The sequence below is a fragment of the Corvus brachyrhynchos genome, unplaced genomic scaffold, assembly GCF_000691975.1.
Source record: "Corvus brachyrhynchos isolate BGI_N302 unplaced genomic scaffold, ASM69197v1 scaffold53, whole genome shotgun sequence".
Taxonomy (NCBI): Eukaryota; Metazoa; Chordata; class Aves; order Passeriformes; family Corvidae; genus Corvus; species Corvus brachyrhynchos.
The window spans coordinates 6,825,535-6,849,644 of NW_008237681.1; the positions used below are offsets into that span (position 1 = coordinate 6,825,535).

At 38.2% G+C, this 24,110-nt stretch overlaps 1 protein-coding gene across 1 annotated transcript in view; it reads right to left on the minus strand.

Moving 5' to 3' along the window:
• Positions 1–18,813, minus strand: part of CHN2 (chimerin 2) — an 89,838-nt gene extending 71,025 nt beyond the window's left edge. The window contains exons 1-2 of the mRNA XM_017732164.1: positions 18,710–18,813; positions 14,615–14,670 (exon numbers count right to left, since the gene is read on the minus strand). The gene's annotated coding sequence lies outside the window, so the exon portion shown is untranslated. The remainder of the gene's footprint in view (positions 1–14,614; positions 14,671–18,709) is intronic.
• Between the last annotated feature and the right edge of the window lie 5,297 nt (positions 18,814–24,110).

A 24,110-nucleotide genomic window follows, 5' to 3' on the forward strand; every position in this document is an offset into this window, starting at 1 on the left:
CAGCCCGGCCATGGGTCATTAATGCAGCCCGGCCATGGGTCATCAGCGTAGCCCGGCCATGGGTCATCAGCACAGCCCGGCCATGGGTCATCAGCATAGCCCGGCTCTCTGCTCGGGCGCATCCACACCTCAGTGTCTTCAGAAGGAACCCCTAGCTCTCCAGCTGCAGCACGTATCAATAGTGTCATCTCGCCGGGCTGCAGCTTCAGTCAGTGCTTTCATACAAGTGTGACAGAACTTCATATAAAATAAACGTGAAGCCTCCAAATTATTGAAGAAGATTACCTGAGCTCTGTATATCTCAATAAAGATGTCTGTATCAGTGGAATTACTACTTCATACATGCTAATGCATGTAGACAAATTGTGGTTTCAAGACTGTTTCATTCTTTAGCATAAAACCCATTTAGTGATTTTTGCTCAATTTCTCTGACTGGAAACAAGTGCCCTTGTTCTTGTTTTCACAATATCTTATTATTTCACTCATTGGCAAAGATTTTCCTTTTTCCTTTTTTTTTTTCCTGAATAGCAAATGCATAACTGTCACATTTTTGATTCAATAATCTACACACCAAGCACAGAAGAGAAGCAGCTGACTTTCTACCCTGCAGTCACTAGGGCTACAATACAGCACAAGATGAACAAAAGTCTGTACAAGATAATGAGAATCTTCAATGGAAAACCTATGGGAGTTCAATCAAGTCCTTACTGTGTTTCTTTCCCAGCTCGGCATTTCTTTTCTAGCACGGCACTAACAATAGCAGTATCATACCCTTGAAACTCCTGCCCAGGAATAATACCTTGATACAAACATTTCTGAGCTCTGAGGGGCAGGAATAAGAGGGAAAAGAAAACACAGAAGTGAAGAGTGAGAAGAATCAAAGGAATTGCCAAGTGCAGGTGCTGTGTTTCTATGTGCATATATGGGAACTCAGAGAAGAAAGTGTAAAAATTCAATTTAAGTTTCTATTTTTATAAGTAAAAAAATAATATAAAGAAAAGACGTATTAGTCTTGAAAGGAGGTTGTTCGTACGTTCATCTTCAATAGCACTATGTGACTTTGTTATCTTGGAACAGTGCAGCCTTCCTGTCATCCTTAAAGACCTTAATAACCCTTGAAAGCATAGATTTAGCTGGCAACTCAATTAAAAAATGGGTATCAGAAGCTGGGTTAGGTAAGACCACCACATGCAATCTTCTCTTCCGTGGAAACAAAGGCTATTCAGAACACTGAAAATAGCCAAATAAAACCTTTAGAGTATAGAAGTAAAGCATGACTTCCATTTAGTAGTCAGAATCTGCTTCTATTTAAAAATACTCATTTACCTTGATTGCATTTATATACAGAATAAACCCCAATCTACCTCAGAAAAATTAGTTACTAGCACCCACCCTCAAAATTACCTTTAAGCACAAGTTCCCCCATATATGTATATATATATAACAATAGATATAGAAAGTATAAAAGCAATCTGGAAATAACTCCTTGAACAAAGGGAGGCACACTTTTTTCATCCTTCTCACACTATTTATGCAAAAATACAAACTTTTCTGTGAAATTTTTATCATTTAACTAGCAACTGACTAAACCACCCTGGATAATGTGATTTCTACTCTTCCTGCTGCTCATGAGCCAAAAGATTTGCTCTGCTGAGAATCCACACAAAGCCTCTCCTCTCTACTTCTGTCTTCTTTCCCCTATTCCATAGAACAAAACTTTCACTCTAACATCTTTTAGCATTCATGTGTCTAAAATCACCACAACTTCAGTTTGGCTGTAGACAGGAAAGATACTGTAGTATTTCCCAAAACGAAGCTCCAGATCTGTCAGACCATCCAGGTGCCTCAGAATCTAAAAATCCCCTCTTGTGCTCACTGCAACCTTTACCCTGAAATAATAATTTCTCTCCTGACCAAATTTATCCCTAGGAACAAACACAAGGAAACAAAGTTAAAGCAAGATAACAGATCAAAAATAACATCAGGGTCTCTACATCAAAACCAGAATGTTGGACTGAAGTTGGAAATAAACCAAAAGCCTGCACAATTGATGAAGCAGAGGCTTAAAAATATCAAAGGAGCCACTAGGTCTGTTTTGTGCCGACTGCAGACTGTGTAAAAACTTCAAGGGAAATTCTATATATTCCAGAAGGCAAAGGTGACTTAAATTCAGTTGGGATTAGCTTTTCCTCTCCTGTTATAAATGGGCTTGCACACACAAAGTCAAGCAGATCCACCTAAAAGAACTCTTAGCAGTGGAAAGAGCAGAAAATCCACAGGTAGGGAAGTGACTGTTTCCTGGTGGTAGGAGCCCAGAACAATCAGTCCTATTCTGAGGACACACACACTCAGGTTTTTTTGCATCGGTAATGCCTATGAAGAACACTTCCATCACTTTCAGTACAGTCCTCACAATTTCCTTGCTGAAAATAGAGCCACCTTTCCCAGGCAACCAGCTGGCTCTATGCATCACTCCCTGGACATTGAGCAAGGAGAGAGATCAGAGGGTTTGAATCATTTATGGACTCTTATGCTAACAGACAAAAACAAAGTACAAAAATGAGGAAAATTACATAAGGCAAATTAAAGCTCTTCACTAGTGGAAACATATTTTGCCTTAAAGAGCATCCTGGCTTGCTTTTACTTCTCCCATACAAAAGAAAAATTAAATGGTTTCTCCCTCTCCACTAGAAGTACATGGCAGCTTTCAATTCAAATGTGAGATGGTAATTTTTTGGCTTAGAAAAAGGTATTATTGCCAATTTCAAACCAAAAATGTTCTTCCAAAGCAGGCATTTCTGGCTGTTGTTCCAGAAACCATAGGGAAAATGCTGAAAATCACTAATGAAATTCATCATTGTATAAATTGTGAAACACCAGTGAATGCCAAAATTGTTTAAAACTCTTTTCACATTGATCAGGAAATAAGATGTATGGTAAAACAACCTAAATCACTACTAATCCAGTAATCTTACAAAGACAGCAACATTCAATGACATCTAATCTTGATGCATGCTCCAAGAGAAATGAAACCCTGCACAGCTCTCCTGGCACTCTACAAAGGCCTTTGGAAGCTCGTGTTTGAAAGACTCTGCATACTCGCAGCCTGCCAAACCCGATTGCCTCTCCCCACCTCCCAAAAAAACTTACTTGTTCACAGTCTGCTTTTACATAATTTTTAACAGTGTTATAGCATATTCTTCAAGGTATGGAGTTAGTTGTACTTGGATTTGATGTCAACACTGAGAAGAAAATAAGCCTTCTTAAAATGAGCTAGCTATCTGAGCTAATTCAATATATTATGTCTACATAATTTTGAAGTTTACTGAATTTTAATGCACTGGGATTTGTGGCTCCTCTTCTGGCCAGGATGGTTTAGCCCTAGCATGACATACTCCCACTAATGTACAGATTATTGTATTAAAATCCCACACCACTCTGCAAGATAGCTCATCACAAAACTACTGGGAATCATGCAGGCAGGAGGTGAGCATCCCATAATGTGACAGATTTTCATTGCAAGCATTGACATCCAAGCCACACTACACTGAAGATTAGAAGATACCCTGAAGAATTCTTTCAGCCTAAGTACTACCACAGAAACAGGATAACCCTAATTTCAGAAAAATTTAATTTCTCTTCAGCTTCATTGCACAAGACATATTTTCTTATCCAGTAGCCAGAGCTGAAATACAGAAATGCTGGAATGAAAGTTTAGAAATACCCCTAGGACAGCAATTCTCTAATTCAGAAGGGCCAGCACAGCACAACATTGTGTACTGTGGATCTGTTTCAGCCACTACCTTAATATATCCATGATGAGAATATAAAAAGGGAAGGGAAACAATAAGGTGGGTAGCTGCACCTGGTTCTCTGTTTTCCAACACACAGAAAGAACAGAGAAACAAGATCCACAAGTTAATAATGTTGGTGTGTTTACTCAGAGCAGGCAGTGAGGCATTTTCCCAAAGGAAGTTTAATCTGATATATTTTCTGTTTGGAACAATCCTAATTATTTTTCAGTAACTCTGGTTGACTGGATATAAATATGTTTTTCAGCTCAGTTTGACATAAAGAGAAATAGGAGAGAAGCTTTCAAGACAAGCCCAGTAAAAGACTGTAAAGAAAAGGAGTTTATTGTCTGTATTGTTCAGCTTTTGGCAGATTTATCATAAGCCCAATGCAAACTTTGTACCTACAATCAACAACCAAAACGGATTAAGGGAAATTGCAAGGCCTCATTACATGGAATGAAGGAAAGCTATGCTGTATTTCATTACTCCTACAAAACCTTTCTTTTTGCCTCCAAATTTTTTAAGGAAAATCCTACTTAGATCAATTAGCATATCTAAAATTCTCTCCAAATAGGACAAATTATTTCATGTCAATGATTCTTAAACAATTTAAATTGGGAGAACATTCTTTTGGAAGGGGAATATTTATCTAAGGTGGTTTTTTTTTGTACCTTTTAACCACTTTTTTTTCTATTATCTTATCAGGCTCTCTGGCACCAATGTTTTCAAAGAGAAACAACTCTTGGTTTTGCAAAAATGTTTCACAGCATAAAGTCTGTTGCTAATTTTGTCATTAGGAGTAGCAGCAACGCAACATGCCTAGTTCCCAGCCAAAGACAGGCCAGTTATGGAACTTAAAGTGTACCTACACAATAAAAAGATGGTCTTCTCCCTTAAGATTTTCAGTCAATGTCACTCAGCATGACTGATCCAACAGGCTTCATATGACAAGCCTATCCAGCACGTGTAATGTCATGAGTATGTTCCTGTACTTTGATTGTGTGGTGAGTGAGGAGCAAAGGCATTCCTCAGAAAGAAACCGGCAATGCCCAAGTCCCCAGGACATATTCCACCCGCACTGCCCATGTCTCAGAGGCTGTCCAGAGAGAAAGGTGACATGAATAGTTTGGAAAGTGTGCATCTCCTTTTGTCATTCAGTCACAGAGTCATGGAGACGCCAGCGTTATGGCCACTTGAGGGATGCACATTCAGCCACGAGACAGCGAGGGATTATAGTGCCTCCAAGAAAGTAGCTGGGAGCAAGATGTCAAATCCATTCAAAGCACCAGAGGGCCAATGACTAGACAGATCTCTGCAGAAAAGGATCCTGCCATCGTTACAGATCAATAAATGAACTTGAATCACTTGATGCTGTCTGTAGCAAAAACTGCCAAACCCAGAATGCCACACTGAGGTACAAACCCAGGAATGCAGCCGACAAGACACCTTAGAATAATCCTCTCCTTGCAGTGTCCACTCAGAAAGCCTCTAGATGGAATACTGACTGTGGGTTCAGCACCACGTCTCAAGAAGGCCTGGAGCAAATAAATGGAGTGAGCAGGGATTTAGCAACCGTGAAAAGACATGAAGAAAGACTGGCCTAAAGAGCAGAAGATAGAGAGGGGCTGTAGCAGACAGGTACAAAAAAGGCTGCTTTCCAGAGGAAATGAATTTGTTGTCTGTGCGCTGACTAGATGTAACAAAAAGAAATAGGCTTAAACTGCTAAAAAGAAGATAGAACTTAGGAAAATGTTAAAAATAATTAAACACTGAATAAATAAGCAGAGGCAGTCAAGAAATCCTCATGAAGCCTTTTTCAAGGCTTTAATAAATGGATTTGCAAACCTATCTTCTTGACATAGGAATGACAACATCTTGAGTTTCTTCTGGCCCCAAGGTAGCACAGTCCAGCCTATTCCTCATCTCTGCCTGGACTGTTCTCAGGAGATAGGGATAAGCAGGGAGAAGACTTGAGCAGGCTGTACAAATCACATATAAAACCACAATAATACTCTGCCCACCTCTATGAGGCTCTCAGGAGAGAAGGCAGCACTGAGAAGGCAGTGCACCAAGTGAACTGTTCTGGAGGAGAAAAACAAGCCTTCACGTGATAAACTTGTCACCACTAAACTAAATAACAGAAGCCAGTTTAAATCCATCGTCATAACGAAGTGCCAAACTGTGTTTGGTATCTTCTAACAAAATAATTCAGTGGAAAAATTTACTGCACCAGGGAGAAGGTAGGAGTGGTCGTCACCATTACGCAGAATGTAAAAGAATGTAAGATAAAAGTGAAGAGCACAAAGAATGCTTTTCTTAACTGCTTTTCAAAGCTGCACAACATCTCTGCTCTGATGGCGTGCTGCAACCTAAGGAGAAGGTAAAATGCAGTGATTCTTTTGCAGAAGGATAACACAGAGCAAAGAAACACAGGAAGCTCAGCAGATGTGACTGTTACTGTGGCACTTATTGCAGGTTGATTTCCACTCAGTCAAGGTTATTTCTACCATTTTTAAAGACAAATGATATTCAAATAATTTAATTTACTTGTTTACTTATTTGCTTGTACCAAACTTTCAAAAGAGCTGCTTTAAGCCATCCTTTCTGAGGGTATTTTTAACTCAGGTTTTTTTCCCTTCTACGACCTTGAGCAAACTGACTAGCAGCCAATAATCAATACACCAGACAAAACACTATAAACTCCAGGAGGTAACAAAAATCTCTCCCAACATGGACATCACTACTGCTACTAAACCAGAATATATTTCTGTATATACTCAGCTCTAACAGAAAAGATCAAGATTGAATAAGAAAATAAAATCAAAATACTTTCTCACCTAATAAAGAAAATAATGGTCTCCTGAACATGAGCTAAAATAAAATTAAATAAATCTTAATCAAGAAAGCTTCTGCTAAACAGTCAGGGGAGACAGGGTCAGGTTCAAACAATTTCAACAGCAAAAGCAGGAGTCATCTATTTTGTTATGCAGCTTCCATTCACTCAGTAAGGGCATCATTAAATGTAAAAGGAATATTGATGTTACCCTGAGTGCAAGATGAAAAATTTGAATACAGCATTTAAACGATGCTCCTTTTTTTCAAGAATGCTGTGTTGAGTCATTTAAATGGGAAGAAAAATATCCCCAGCAGCAGCAGATAAATGCAGTAAGCCACATCAGTGCTCTGGATCCTTCTGTAACAAGTGAGAAGCACTGAAACATTCATATGACGCATGCCACAACAGTGCACAGTTCCAAAAAGATGTGTGTAACTGGCTGATTCAATCATTCTTGTCTGTAGCTACTATATACATATATGTACAGGAAGTACAGGAAGTAAGACAGAGAGATGGGCAAAGTTTCTGTATTTATTCATATTAGGAAATACAAATTCATCAATTGCTCAATACTCTGAGTTCCTGGTTTTAACTGGGGTAGAGTTAATTTTCTTCACAGTGGCTGGTATGAGGCCGTGTTTTGGATTTATGATGAAAGCTGATAACACAGAGATGTTTTTGTTATTTCTGAGCAGGGTTTACACAGAGCCAAGGCCTTTTCTGCTTTTCATACTGTAATGCTGGTGAGGGGACTGGGGTGCATGGGAAACTGGGAGAAAACACAGACAGAACAGCTGATCCCAACTGACCAAAGGGATATTCCAGACCATGTGGCATCATGCTCAGTATATAAAGTGGAGAGAAGGAGGAAGGGGGAAACATTTGGAGTGATGGCATTTGTCTTCTCTAGTAACCATTACCCATGATGGGGCCCTGCCCTCCTGGGGATGGTTGAACACCTCCCTGCCCACGGAAAGCAGTGAATTAATTCCTTGTTTTGCTTTGCTTGTCTGTGCAGCTTTTGCTTTCACTATTAAGACGTCTCAACCCATGAACTTTCTACTTTTTACCCTTCTGATTCTTTCCCTGATCCCACTGGTGGAGCAGTGACTGAGCAGCCGTGTGGGGCTCGGCTGGCTGGGGTTAAACCAGGACAGTTCCTCATCTTGAAATTTGAAAAAAGATACCGGACAAAAAGTATCAATCAGAGAGCACAGACAGCGAGACCCCCTTCTGGACATTACTTAACCACACACAAAGGAATACTGGCCTGAATTGGAACAGGTGTGTAAATCTGCACAAGCACATAGCTTTTTCACCTACATGTGGGCTTATTGATAAACTTTAGGTCAAAATATGAAAGAGGCTTTCATGTATTTTGGCTTGAAAACTTCTTATATTCAACACTATGTCTAAATAAAAAGAACCAGCTTAAAAGAGTGATATGTAACAAGGATAAAAGAGAATAAAAATCTAGGAGAATAGCAAAATCACAAACACAGACACATGCACATCACCCACTTCCAAGGAGAGATGGAAAGGAGCAAATATTTCAAGCAAACCCAGAAGGATAATTAGCATGTTCATCAGTCCATAAAGACAGCTACCTACAGTTTGTGCTCATCAAACAAGTCAGAGCTTGCCATCATGTCTTCTAAAAAGATGGTTTTAACTTTCCCATTTCACAGTGATCAATAAATGCACCAACTGATTCATACCATATTCCTCTGATGAAGATGAACACTGGTCTAATTTGCAAATCATAACCTAGACCATTAGCAAATCAAAACTGAGGAAATTCAAGTGAAACAGATAAACCTCTTCTAGTTTTGTTTAGCTGTAACTACTTAAATGAAATATTTACTATCATGCCTGCAGAATAATTAGGAAGCTTTCTCCTCCATTCAGTAGTCAATGGACTGTTAAAATGAGAATGATGTGGCTTCGTCTGAGTGCTCCACCACCTTACTATTGTAGCAGAGTGAGACTGCAAGACTCATGGACTCTACTAGAGATGAGATTTCCTGACAGTCATTAAAATGCCTTGGAAAAAAACACCTGCAAATTTCTCTGATATGATGAGTATAAGGGAATTTTGGGCAAGCAATATTCCAGCCTCCCTTCTTTCTTTTCCTTCAGCTGTGAACCACAGGCACTCTGTGGGGCAAAATTCATTATGGAGATACTACAGAAAAATGACATTTTACTGTAAGATTTTAAACCCACATTTTAAATTTATGTAGAAAAGCCTGCAGGTAGTCAGTTTAGAGGGATGCTGGATAAAATATAGTTTACATTCCACAGGCCATCTGCACCAGTTTAACTGAGCACCCTTCCTGGCCTTCTACTCTTCTCAGCCACCACCAGTGCAGCCAGGCTTCCTAGTTCCTTGCTGTGGATTTCAGCTGAAGAACTTTCCTCCTCTTGTCAATGTCTGTTCAAAATTGCTCTTTAGCTTCATTTGCAACCCACAGACTACTGCTGTGTCCTCTTTGTTTCTTTTTGTTTCTATCATAAAGAGGATTATAAAAACACAATTAAAGCATCAGCAATATTATAAGAATTTGAAAATATAGGCTCCATTAAGTCTTACATGTACAAACATTTTCATTAATGAAAACAGTTTTCAGCACTATTCTGCTCATTTTCACTTAATTGCTGGCTAATGGGGTCTCTTGGTGTGTCACTGTGTGTGTTCTGAGGTTTCTTTCTAAGGGAAAGATAATATAATATTCTGAATTATCTCAGATAAGCTCTCAGGACTGACAGTAAAAGACACCTCATGGCAGTGTCTGACTTTTTGCAGCAGAGTGATTTGAACAAGTGCCATGAAAATTCCCATTTACTCACATTATTTACCACCAATTTTATGGCCAATTTCAATGCCCTATTACAGCTCTCTAGTACTTTACCACAGTATGGAAATTGTTCTTAGAAAGATGAGGGCAAAAGGAAAGAGGAAATATTCAGCTTGTAAAGGTCACTAAGTGAGCAGAATAAGGGAATTCATGGAAGACTTATTGCAAGGATTAAATACTTATTATCCAGTCAGATAAACTATGCAAATATCTTACTAAGGCTGAATTTTAACAACCTTGCTCAAGCTTGCCTAATCACAAGCTTTTCCTAATGTACAAATTTAAGGTATTGTTGTATCTGAAAGAAGGACTGATAAAAGTAACCAGTTTTTTAATATTGCAGTTGTTTAAATGATACTCTTTTAATTGCATTGTTCTTAGCTTGAATCTCAGCTTCAGAAGAAACTTTGAGGAGAACTGAGCAAAGAGTAATTTCCAACAGTTCAGTTTTGGAGATGTATAATAATCTTGCATATTTGCAGCTTGTAATGCACAAGAGGGCAACAGCTTTACAAACCTGCTTGTGACCATTTCAACAGCTCTGCTCTATGAAATGCCACTGTCTACAGACTTGTTTTGATAAATGTAGGTAATGGATACCCAGAGGGTCAAAACAGTTTCTGACCCTCTGGATGGTTTAAGACTCTCAGCAGTACACTGTAATATGCCATCATTATTTTAATCTCTTACAATGACTTAAGCAAAAAGAAAAAGGGATTTTTTTTTCAGAGAACAGTCTCCCTTTTGTAATCATATTTGTTTTTAGTCAAGAAACCATGATTTTTATGCTTTAAAGGCAGAGACAATAATGTCTATAGCTTCTGACACAACCTATTTGGAATTCAGAACAGCAAGGAAGGCAATTAACTGACATTTTTCTACATAATAATATAAGTTAGGGCTCTAAGGCTTTGTCTACACTAGGGAAATTTAGACAAGTTTCTCAATGCTGCTGACACTGGCTTGGCCAAGGCACTGTTAGGAATGTGGAAGGTCTAATGCAGACAAATTCACCAGCCTCAAAAATTGCTATCAGCAATTAAGGCTTTCTTGGAATAGAATGGGAATACCATTCACAGGTATGAATATTTATACACAAATAATCCAAGAACTCATGAGTAAGACTCATCCCCTCTTCGAAAAAATGTTGAATATGCCTATTGTTTAACCAAAAATAGTCCAAAGTAATGTCACCATACTTTCTTAATTTTTTTACTTTGTTAAAGCCTCCATTTCTTTAAAAGATTCTTTAACTTCGAATATCTACTCCTGAAATACTTCTTAAGATTAAGACTCATTTGACAAGTTCCTTTTGAATAAAACAAGGAAGTTGAAAGCTTGAGTTATTTTCTGAGAATGTAATTTTTTCATAAGCATTTCTGTAGAAAAAACCCTAAAAGACACTTTATAATGTGACTTCCCCGCAACACGGATCTGATTCTTTGGTGCCGATCACCACACCACTCAATATTTAAAAGTTACTCCTCCAGCTGAATAGAGCTTTTAAATGGAACTTTTTCTATTTAAAAGCTAAATCATTAAAACACTGCTGGAAGGAATATGGTTACAAATGAGGATATTGGCAGAAATCCAATGTTATTGGGAAGGTAGGATATTCACACTAGTCCACTGCCCGTGGTGATTAATTAAAAGATGTTGGATACCTGAAGCCCAAACAGTTCATTCAATATGATTCCCATTGCAGGAATAACCTGCTTTTGCTGACAAGATATTTATGCAACCAAAAGAAGAAAAGGAAAATCATGATACCAAAGCTCAAAGACACAAAGATATAAACTTTCATGTTTTATTTACAGTCCCAGCTTTTAGTCTGGTGGTTTACATATCAGGAGAGGTGATTTCTAGCGTATAGTTCATCAAGAAATCTGCACAAATTAGATGGTAAAACTGCATAGATCTGAGGCTAAAGCCCCTGTGACTATGGAGCAACAGAAAAGTAATGGAAGAGCAAATGATTGTAGAGAATGTGAAAGATGGCAATGGAAAAGATGGAGGAATGATGAAAACGCTGAATGGTGAGAGAAAAAAAACCAACCCCCAATCCTTGTTTATGTGTTGTTGTCACAGATTCGGTTTGCAGCAGACGCTTCAATTTCCTTGCAAACAGTGTAGAATTTGCCAATAATGAAAGACGTCTTCCCAAAAGCATGAAGGACTTCAAATTACTTGCAATTTTTATATTTGTTAGAATTAGTTTGAATACTAAATTACACATGGAAACACCCTCAGCAAAGTCCACTTCCCGTAATATGCACATGGAGAGACAAATCTTTTCCATCAGCCACACATCCTCCTGACACCTTCTCTTCAGATGCTGGATAAGCATCATGTCATGTACTAAACAATTATTATATTTCCAATTAATGTATTTTCACAAACAACACAAAATTCAATTTTGAGGTCTTTCTATGTAACTGGCAAACTCAGGATTAATAAAACACAAGCTTTAGTGAAGCAAGCCTGTAAAATCATCAGATGACACTGAAATCAAGCTAGATTCGAGAAAAACAGCCCCAATACACCCACCTTACAGACTGTGTGCTAAGAAAAAGCTAATAGGTGCCATAGGAACAGAGTCCTGAATTTCCTCTCTAAAATAATCTGTGATGCTCTGTAAAACCACTATGTAGTTCTACTTCATAATATAAACTGATAATATGAACCACGTATTTGTATATGTTGCCATCTTCTAGGTATCAGGACATCCCATCTGCCCCACCTCCCCAACTATATGTAAAAAAATAAAGCACATCAGCAGTGTCATAGTGGTTTTTTGGCCTTGGGTCAGAGAATCTGTGTTTCTGGCAATCAGGCTGTGAACACATAGAACTGAGCTACACAAGGATTCAAAATCCGAGTAACAAGAACCAAAGATCATGTTTGTGGGAATTCATACTGCTCTATATACCTAACCCTAAATAAAGCCTCTCTGTTTTCAGCTTTTTAACTAACTTAAAACAAAAATCCAAAAAACTCAAAATAGGACTCCGCAGTCTATGAAGTGAGCAGCTGAAAATGGTTCATTAGTCAGAACAAAACCCAGATTATGCAGAACAGACATATTTTACTTATTTTGTTATGTCCTGCTTTGTCAATTATGTATTTATTTAATTAATATGATCTTAACTTCTTCCTGCAAATCTTTGGAAGTGACCTGAATCGGCACTAAATATGTATTGTCTTCAAACATCAGGTAAAAAGGGTAACTCCAGCTGTACATTACGTGTTCTTGAGTTCAAGGAAGTAAGTTCAATACAGCACACTGATAAGGAGTTCACAGCTGTGCATTCATGCCCCTTGTGTAGATAATCTTGTTTCTAGAACAAGAATACAATTGCTACCACACTTTGACTATTTTACTTTGATTCAAATTTTCTCTCATGATGGCAAAATAGAAAACGCTTAAATTTGAGTTATCATGATTTATTTTGGATTAAATTTATGCAGATTAACTTGTAATCCAAGAAAGATGAGTTCCTATTGTAGACATGGATTCCTAAGCATTCAGTGGTTATTAATCAGGTTTTCTAAAGACAAGTTCTTCCTCAAAGTAGTTTCAATATGAAATAGGTAAAACAGATAAACTATTATCTCAAAAAAAGAAAGAAGCTCCTCTAAGGCTGTGCTGGAAGAAACTGAATTGTTTACCTTAATTTTTTACCTTAAAAACTTCATATTTTTAACTATACCATGACTAGTTTGATACCTGTTAACGTTATATTAATTCAGTAAAAACCTTACTGTCCTCTTCTTTAAAGAATACCAGCCACAGAGACCTAACTGTCCTTTGGTTTGCATGAGGATTTCAGAGAGGAAGGTCTTGGTAGAACCTGTCAGCACATGTGCACTGAAGTCCCAGAGGGCTGGCACACGCTTCTTCTCCCCAAGCCTCGTCTTTGACAGGGGGAAAGGATGACACAAGGGTTCACCCATTCTGGTGTTTTACTTGTCCTTCTTAGCATCCTGTGTATATGTCTTGGGACCATCCCAAACTGACAGGACTTGAAGAGTTCCAGTCTGAGGCCAAGAGCCTGCTCTCCCTGCCCTGCAACTAGTAGAAGGCACTTAAGAGAAAAATGCAGTGCTCTTTTAGTTAAGGCCCTGGGTAGACTCAGGTAAACCATACTCAGTTCCTGGCTTTGCAATGGGTTTTCTTCACAAAGCCAGGAAAGTACCTGTGCCTTGCTACAAAACCTCCTGCCACACACAGAAGTGTTTTGAGACAGTATGTTAATGTTTGACAGATGCTAGGACTCACTTGCATGGGCACACAGTGTGGGAAGCAGGACAGAGCTCAGGATGATGTCTGGGAGTAGAGCTATATATCACACTGATGAGCCACAGCTTCTATCTTCCTGAATGTCATCTTTTACACCCTGTGCAATCACTTCATGTGTTTAGCATTTCTACTGCTAGTATTACATGTCTATTTGCACAAAATTTGTCCCTGACATTATAGAAGATAAAGCTATCGCAGTCTTATTGATTGAGCAGAGACATCTACATGTTTGCTGTTACTATTATGCCATGCAGGTGGATGAACTGACATACTAAAGTAAGAATGGAGAAATACAGAAAAAGAAAATGGGGGGACAAGATGACTCAGCCAAACCTGCAGCCTTGCATATTTCTAAATATTCTATAATCTTCAAAGTTTCTGTGAGAGAACAGAGCTTTCTGGCTACCATTTCAGTATTTTAACTTGAAGACAGCACCTGGCAGGAAGCATTCAACAAACTGAAGCTATGTGTATCATGTTGAAACATACCACATAGACATTATTATGCAGATGCAGGAAGAAAAATACACCTTCATTTTGACAAGGAAACTCAAAACTTTAGGTACTACACAGAAAAGCACACTAAACAATGATTAATAAGTACTTGTCTAATGAAGGTTCTTCCAATGGTGGAATGAGGATGCCATTCCTAATTAGAAAATATTATCCAGCTTTAATTAATCAAAATTAAGAAAAATAATTATATAAAATAATGGCATAGAAAAGTTAAAGCAAGTAATACCCACAGACTGCACAAAAGATTTTTTGGTAATCATATGCTGCTGAGAATTTATCAGATATAACAAGGTAGAGCAAAAGAACTGACCTCCCGAGGACAGATGATTCTCTTGGGACGTGGTGCCTCTTGTTGCAATTGATACACTGTCAAACACAAAAATGTACACATCATTAGAAGATGGCAACATACACAAACTTTTATTCAGATGAGTCTTTTTAGCCAGGGGCTGCAGAGAAAAATGCAAATGTAAAGAAAATGACAGCAAAATGAGGTATTTCAGTGTGTCTAAGTCATTTATATGAAAATTGGTTGTGGACCGGCAAACAAACTCAAGTGATCAGTGCTTTAAACTGTTACAAGTATTATCCTTTTCAATGGGTTTTTACGTTTCTATACCAGGGAAGACTAGCCAGAAACATTTATTAGGTCTGTCTCAGGATAGAACCCCACACTTTTGCATATACCATGCTGTAACAACCCAAGAACAGATTGTTTCCAGTAACACCAGCAGTTTTTGGATAGGCCGAGAAAAAGTTCAGTGCCTGTGAATGGGTTCATCACAATCTCGTAATTTATTTCAAGATTTGCTGGCAACTACTGAGGAGCAAGCAAACATTCCTTTAGAGCAATTATGCCCTATTCGAATGGCCCTGGATCAATTTTGCAAATGTTCTGAGGGCTGCAGGAGAGAGACCAGAGGCTAGGGGTACTTGCTGCCTGGCCCCCAGACTCTTCACTGCATGTATTTAATGAGATCCTCTCCCTCCCTTCCACTCCAGAGTCGTGAGAAGAAGCTGACATGCAATGACAGTAATCAATTCCAGCACAGACAGACTGTCTCTCTGTAACTCCAGTAAAAATCCCAGAGGTTTGGATTGCCTCCCTCGAGAGAGGCCTTCTGTATGCTGACCTTCTTGTATTTGGAAAGATCATGTCGTGTCTATGAATTTTTTTAAAAGACTGAGTTTCCAGGACACATTTATTCACAATGTTAGTGAAGCTGAGAATTATGCCCTGAAAGGTGGTAGATTATGGGAGGAACAGAAATGTCTCTAGGCTTGATAAACACAGAAGCCCTGTTGCAGAAAGTGAATCAAAAAGGTAGGTGTTAGCCCTCAGCACCTTTTTGCACCTTCTGCACCTTCTCTTTAAATGGGGCTAGAAGCAATGAAATCTGGAAAGTGGGGAAATCCTCAGCTTGCACCCACATTTGTCACACAAACTTGATGGGATGTGGAAGCTTTGGGGGCTCCTGCTTTCTGCTCACGTCAAAGTGGAAAAGCCCATAACCTCTTCTTTTCCCGACCCAACCTTCATCCCTGGTTCCTTGGAGGGGCACAGAAAGACAGCTCATGATTTCTTATATTCCCTACCAATTTTAAGGCATATGGATGTGATCCAGCTCTACATTTATACTAAGGCTTTGTATTTACTCTGCATCATTCAGCACTGTCAGATCTCCTGCTACTTTTGCACAAGATTTATGGTAACTTGATAATATTTTGATAACTCGATGATAAATATGGTCTTTCTTACGTCTTGTAATTATGTGACTAAGATTCAAAGACTTCTACTCTTCTTTGATCAAATGACTTGTGTGTTTGAATAAAGTGTCAAACAGTGCATGAAAATTTTGTTCAAAAATTACTGATTGTTTTTTAAACCTCTGACTATTCTAAAGCCAAATATAATAACTTTAGAATTAAGTTCTGAATGTCTGAAATCAGCATAACCACTGATTGAGCAAGTTCCTGATGTTAATACTAAACACATCCAATAGGAAAATAACAACTTTTTCCTTCCCCCCATTTCCAGTGGAGAGAAGGAACTCTAAGGATTCAAAACATAGCAAGAATATGATAGCTTCTCATTTAAAGTAAATTATCTATTTCCCCAATTAATTAATTTGAATTTTAATTGAAAAATCATACTTCATAAAAATTCTATTTTTCAATAATCAAATCTCTTAAACATTGACTGACACAGCAAATTAAGCTAGTGGAGCTGTTTCTAAGACAACTTTGAGAAGAGTGATGCAAAACAAGTTGGTCTGAAGAACACACAGGAAGCCTATCTTTGTGATGTGCTACATTTTTGAGAAATGAAAAAAGCAAAGAGCTCTCTAACATGACCAAAAGGATCTCTGAGGCTGATAACACCGAAGAAGAAATGGTGGGGAGAAGAGTCAGCATTTCACAAAACAAAGGAAGGAATGATTAACAGGAAAGGGCAGATACAGACATGAAAGACCTGAAAGCAAACACAAAAAAATGGATGCTTATAGGATGTAGTGGGATAAATCAGTGCAAGGACTCATGATGAGTGCAAGGAAGACAAATCATCTTAACAACTGTATTTTGAATAGACTGGGAAAGGTTGCTGTCATTCTCAGAGAGAGGCGGGTAATTAATCAGCACAATAATATGAACTGAGAAACATATCTGATTTAGAAATACATCAGAAGAAAACATAGTAAGATTATCACTATACAAATAAATAATTACAAATTATATGCTAAATGTGCTGGATGAGAAAATGATCCAAGCACGATCAAGATTGTGAATGGTGGTAATCACAGAAAATGTCATGAATGGGAAATGGTTTCCCCTGAATGATAAAAAATTCAGATTTGGTCATATTAGCTTTAAATTGATAGTCATTAAACTGACAGAAAGACAAACCATTGGAACAACTGGAGGGAGATACAGAACCATTAGATGGAGGGAGAGAAGACAGATTGGGAGCAGAGAAAGGACTGAAAACCGACAGTGGCACTGTGGTAAGGGACACCGAGCAACTCAGTGGGAGACAAACAACAGGGAAGAGACAGACAGACTGACACACAGCTGTCAAGGATGCCCAGTAAAGACACACAGCAAGGCAAGGATGGAGAAGGCAAAATGACAGTGGAAGTTCAGTTAAGTGGAAAACAAGGAAGGCAGTATCTCACAGACTAAGGCATTAAGGAGCAAAGCCAGTGTGACCCTACCAAAAGCTGTGTTTTCCTTTAGAAAGGTCTCTGCTGTTTCTGCTTCAAATGATTGCTACGAGAAAGCCTGCTAATGGGCTATGAATACAGTGCAGTATTATGGCTAAGGTGACTTGAGAAAAATGTGCCCTACAGCTAAGTTCCAATGAGCACAGACACCTCATTAAGTGACCTCATTTTCAGAAGTGCTGAACATCCTGCAGCTCTGCCTGATTTCATTATACACTTTTTCCAAAGTGCTGGGCACTCGCACTGAGGCTGACATTGCCAAGACCCCAGCACAGTCCAGGGGATGGTCAGAGATTCAGAAGGCACATCTCTCACTACTTGCTCAAATGACAAACAATCCTTGCCTTTCTGCCTCATTTTCCCATCTCTGAAAACCATAAAACAGAAATCAATGTATAAGACTATGGTTAGGTGAAATAATAGAAAAATACACTAATTTAATGCAGTGGCAAGCAGTGATTGACATCTGACCCAGTCTATTCCAGGATTTAGAACTGACAGGCAGGTTCAGACAAACCCACTGTGATCATAGAAAAGATGACACTTGAACATAATGATGCATTATTATTTTAGCCCTGAGAAAATTAACCTTATAAAAAGTCAATTGCATGCAAAAAGAAAATGTATTATTATTGCTCAGAGAACAGCATCAGACTGGGAGTGGTTTTTTGTTCAGCATCAGATGCAAATGAAATGCACAGTAATAATACACATTAAATATTAGGCAAAAATGCAGCTCTGCAACAGAAAATGCAGTAGGTTCTATTTGACCCTTGAACATCTTTATCAGTTTCATACTTCAGGTAGTTTGCCAGCATTCATAGTATCACAATCATTGGGACTTACAGTGTTAACAAAACTTTAATTTATTATTGAATTACTTGAGGAACATTTCTTTGAGATGTAAAGTAGCTGGTTAGAATATATCTTTCTCTCTTTTGTTCCCGTTAGAGCACGAGTCTTGTCTCAGGGGCTGAGCTAGGGAAATTCTACAGTATGTTTTAGGAAGAACTGTCTAATTCCAAAATCCAATTTGCGTAAGAAACAAAGGGATGACACGCAAAAATCAACACTTACTCTTTTTCTGCCAGGGAAGAAGGGCTATCACCCATTTCTTCATACTTTTTTTTTTTTTTTTTAATTCTGCAGTGTGTCAGGACCTCAAGCTTTCTCCTTTAACTCACCTATGATGAGTGTTCAGTGATGCTCCAGCGGAGAGGAAAAATTCCTATCATCGTTTTTATAAAGCAGCAAGGAAACATACCGCCTTCTGTCTCAGAATGTTTCGCAGAGATCCTGAGTTTTACCTCCTCAGCCTCATCTCAGTCAGGCAGTTTATCCATGTGCTGAGCTTGAACAATATGAGCTGTCCTATTTCTGCAGGATTACTCACATGCTTAATTAGGAACCTAAGTGCTTGGCTGAAACAAAGACTTAATTTCTAACAAAAATGAGTCTCGGACACTGTGCCTATTATTTGATGAAGGACAGAAGGCAGGGAAACTTCGTAAGGAGCTGAAGCATGGCATCAGCTGATGCTCAGTGCCTTGCCACTTTGCTTCCCACCAACACACATGATCTTGAATAATGCAAACAAACATTGAAGTGGCATTGACACATGACTGACTCAGCACATGCCATCTCAACTGCAGTAAAAGGAGGAAAAGAGCAGTTTTACACCTCTTCAAAATTCAAGCACATACATGCTGAGGCTGGAAACCAAGGGCTATGCTGTTTCAGTCAAACAAATTGCCTACTTCTCCCATGAAGCAGGTAAAGTAAGCAGGTTCCCCCCTAAGAGGACAGTGCAGCACTGGAGCAGGTTACCCACAAAGGCGGCAGAGGCTCCACCCTGGCAGGTTTTCAGGACTCAGCTATGCAAAGCCATGGCTGTTCTGCTCTACAGCCAACAAAAGTTGTGCTTCAAGTGGGAAGCCAGATCAGCTCACCCCAGAAGCCCTGCCAACCCACATTCTGTGATTCTTATCTTTCTTTCTGTACTACCTCAATGATGGTAAAACAGCAAAATACCATTTTTCGTGGTAAACATATGGCAGACTACAAATAGGAATCTGTTATTGGAATGATATAAGAAATCTGTTGTTTGTTGATCTGCTTCTCAGGTAAAAATGCTATCAAATCCACTGCCTAGAGACTGCTGGCTGCTAGAAACTTTCCAAACTTTTCCCCAGGTTCTTTCCTGTTAATACAAATTATTCTGGCCATTTCTTTTATTGTCTGTGTCCCAGGGCTATCAGAAGAAGTCTGAAAAACTTTATGACCTGCAAAATCTATGTGAAATTCTAACAAACCTTCATAAGCAAGTGAGGATCTTCTGCATTAGAAGCGTCCATGTTTTCCAAATATAGCTGAAACAAATTTGTACATTATGTCAAAATAGTAAGGCTCAAGTTCTGAAAACTGTTGCACTTTGATCAGCATTTAACCATGGAGACGTTCAACACTGTTTATTTGGATACTTTGTCTGCACAAACAGGAAAATCTGCCCTTGTTTAGAAGCTAGAAGGATTGAAGCCTTGATCATGATGTCAATAAAAGGCAACATAGTCACCTAAATTTATCCAGGACTTAAAATAAGAAATCAAAACTGTATGCAAAGTATCTTACTAGTATGTTAGCAAACCTTAAAAGTTACTAGGCAAAATACATTGAAAATAATTGTTAAATAGGCAGCAAAGACAAAGTGCTAAGCATGAAATATATACCTAAGTTAAAACTGTCATGAGACAGGGCAGCAGATTGAATCATAGACAAACACTACTGTTGGACATAACCTCTATAATTAATTTACCAGATCAGAATTTTTCTAGCTGAGTAAAGAAGCACAGATCAGAATTTTTCTAGCTGAGTAAAGAAGCACACATTACCTACCATTGCAAAGAAAATGTCTATCTGTGGCTAAGCAGTCTCAGCATTTAATCTTTCTAAGCTTTTTCCATGGTCATTCATGCATGGAGTTCAGACGCTGAGGCCATGATTTTGTCATTACCACAGATCAGAATTTTTCTAGCTGAGTAAAGAAGCACACATTACCTACCATTGCAAAGAAAATGTCTATCTGTGGCTAAGCAGTCTCAGCAGTAAATCTTTCTAAGCTTAAACTATTTTCTGCATTTTGTAGCTGTGTAACTTTTTCCATGGTCATTCATGCATGGAGTTCAGACGCTGAGGCCATGATTTTGTCATTACCACAATATTGGCATCCTACATACAGTATAATAGGAAATTATATATTCATAGACTATTCATTTGTTATGGTTTTGTTTTGGCTTTTGTTGGGTCTTTTTTTCCATTGAAAAAAATGTTTCCTTGGACTAGATGTAAGCTATGCGATAAAAGCAACCAAACTTTTTCACTGCATGCAGTGATCTGTCTGCTGCACAAGTTGGGCAACTAAGAGCAGGTAGATAAAGCTATGTGCTCATTCCCTGACTTTTTAATGAAAACCTACTGCTAAAAAGGAAATATCTCTCATCTGAAATGCTATAGTCTTCTCAAAGTCAATGGGAGCTTTTCATCGATTTTGAGTAAGCCAGGTTCCTCTTTTAAAAAAAACCACTCAACTGTCAGCTTCTTCTCAAGTAGTCAGCAAAGTATGCTGGAGTGGTCCAACACTCTTGCTGACTTTTTAGGAGATTTCTCTTACATGTTCAAAACATTACAACAACTACAACAACAACAACAAAGTATCCAGAAAACAGTGTTCTGAGAAGCAAGTTCTGTAATTTAATGGCATATTCAAATTTTGGTTGAAAAAATCCCAGTCCATTCTGGGGCAGAATGTAATTCTCAGGTAACACAGAGGTGATGTCTTTGAAGTCAGCAAGACAGTTTAATGTGCATATAAGTGAAGTCAACAAGTTTATTCCAGTCTTTAAAATTACACATGTACATGCATGTAGCTACTGTGATCATTGTCTTTTTGTAGTTGCATTTTGGTAATGGCACTATACTGAATTTGCCACCATAAAAGAGATGATTTTTCCTTAGGATATCTGAAAACCAAAAAAATAAAACAACTCTCTATACCCAAAGCTACATTCTTATTAAAGTTCCAGGAAGGGTTTAAAATAAAATGATGAAATTTAAAGGCCATCTTTAATAAGGGATTTAAAAGCCAATATTTTGTCTTAGATCTGTGCTACTCTATTAGAAAATACATTTGGAACAAAGCAAAAGAGCATAAAATATGCATTTCTGCACTGCACTCTATGTAAATGATTTTTCTAAAGGCAGACAGGAAGGTTCAAAGAGCTGATAATGCTGTCTCCAGCTTCTAAACCTCCACTTCAAAAATCAGCTTCTATTGCTAAGGATCAAAAATATTATTATCTTAAAGTGATTTGGTGACCCATATAAAAAGACAAGTATTCTCAAGCCTGACCTTTAGTAAACATACAAAGCATCAACCTCTACCTCTGCAATCCTTCCTGAAAATATCAGCAGAGAAACCATGAAACCCAGGAGCTGCACACTTTTAAGGCAATGGAGGGAATCTGGCACACATAATCCTGCTGTCCTTGCTCCATGGAAATCCATAAAAGTTCAGGTTTTGCTGCTGTCCCATACAATAATTTGTGCAGGCCTCTAGTACATTTATGTCTCCCTTCCAAACAAAAAAAGAGAAAAGACCTAACAGTGACTGACACCTTGGTAAGGTACTAAGATTATTCAAATTTCTTGTATACTCACAGTATGATTTCCATATTGGAGGCTGGTATTCTTCAGCATCTAAAATAGAAAAAAAAAGGGGGAAAGAAATCAGTCATTTGGCCACTGGGTCAAACTGTCAGCATGCACATTTCTGCTGAGAGGCCTCTACTTGTCAGCAAAATTCACATTTCTTTCCCAAGAGAGATGATAGCCTATTTACAGTACAGTTTGCTATGTGAGAGAAGAATACAAATTTCAACCACTTGTAGCTCCAACATGCTTTTCCCAAATTATTCAAACGTAAAAGAAATTAGTTTTTTACCAATCTGCAATACTCACCAGTATTTTTAAAATAATTAACTGGACTGGTAACTACATTATTTATTTGCTTTACCTGGCATGATAAACAGATAAATCACTACTGGTTTTCAGTCAGGCTTCTAACCCCACTAGTAAGATTTAAGAATGAGCATCCATGAATTACACACGCTGGGGCTAAAAAGATGCACAGCTAAAGCTGGACTCGGATGCACACACCTGACAGTTTCAACAAGAGTCAATTACACTTCTTGAACCCACTAGCATAGGTAATTGGCATATTTTCCAGAAGCTGAATCAACAAAAACAATGTGAAAAAGATAGAAAAAGGAAAGACTGCAAAACATGCCATTACAAACAAGTTACATTATTGTAGCATTATTGACTAAAGGCGCACAAAGAGTTGGTGTCTTTCGTTAGTGACCACTCCATGGGGAGGTTTCCAGCTCTCTGCAAGAAAATCAATTGCTGTAACCTACAGAAATCCCAGCAGAAGCCAAGATGGGACAGAAGGAGCAACACCAGCGACAAAGGGTAGGGTACTGGGTACTAGTTTGGCTCTGAACTGTCACGCTGCCAAACACTTTTAAGTCATTAACTTGCCAATACTGTGCAGGTTAATTAAGGTGTTTGTTATTTACTAAACTTCTACTTAAGTTATGCTAATCTAATTCAATTATAGTTGCATAGCTCATGCTCCCTGTCTATTTACACACACACAACTACTTTAAATATATTCCTGCAAAAAGTCTGTTTAATAGGAATGTTAATCACTAACTACCATCTGCCACTTTTAACTCTATTGTTTTAAAAGAGGATAAATCTAGCAACAATCACAGTTACGGCCTGGAATAACACCCTGCAACAATTTGTAGATATATCGATTGGGAAACCCATTCAGTTTCAGTTTCAGCTGAATCCACCTCACAGCACTGACAAAGTTCAAAATGCTCCCAGACTGACACAGTTATACCGTGCTGTGGCAATCCAAGAGTAATTAGCCTGCAAGTTCATTATGCAGAAGACTTATTTTAAATTATATGAAGCTATTCATGAGACAAATGAAATTTATTCATACAAGAACTAATTTTTTCTCTTCTCAAATTGTAACAGTAGTATGTAACTCTTTTTTCCCCCATACATCTATCGCTTCACATATAGTTTACCGAAACACCATAATACTGTGTATTAAATTCTTCCCTCAATACTTTTGTGCTACTGCAAGAGAATTTCTGAATTTCCTTCTTCACTTACTATATTTTTCCAAAAGAAGAAACACTGAAATAATGCAAATATGTTATTATCTATACTGTGACTTCAGAAAAAGAAGTAATAGGGGGAGAAACAATGAAAAACCAACAAGTATCAGTTGTCACTTTAGTCTTCCAAATTAATTAAAAAGCGCCCAGTAAATTCAACAGTGAAAGCTGATCTACAAGTGGCTGTAAAGTGCTTCATTAGCTGGAGACAGACTGATGGTGAGGAAACACTGCAGCCGAGATGGAGAATCATCCAGGAGATAAGTCATAAAACAAAACTCTCAATGATTGCATTTGATTTTTCACGGTTATGAATCTGTCAGCCCCGGAAAGA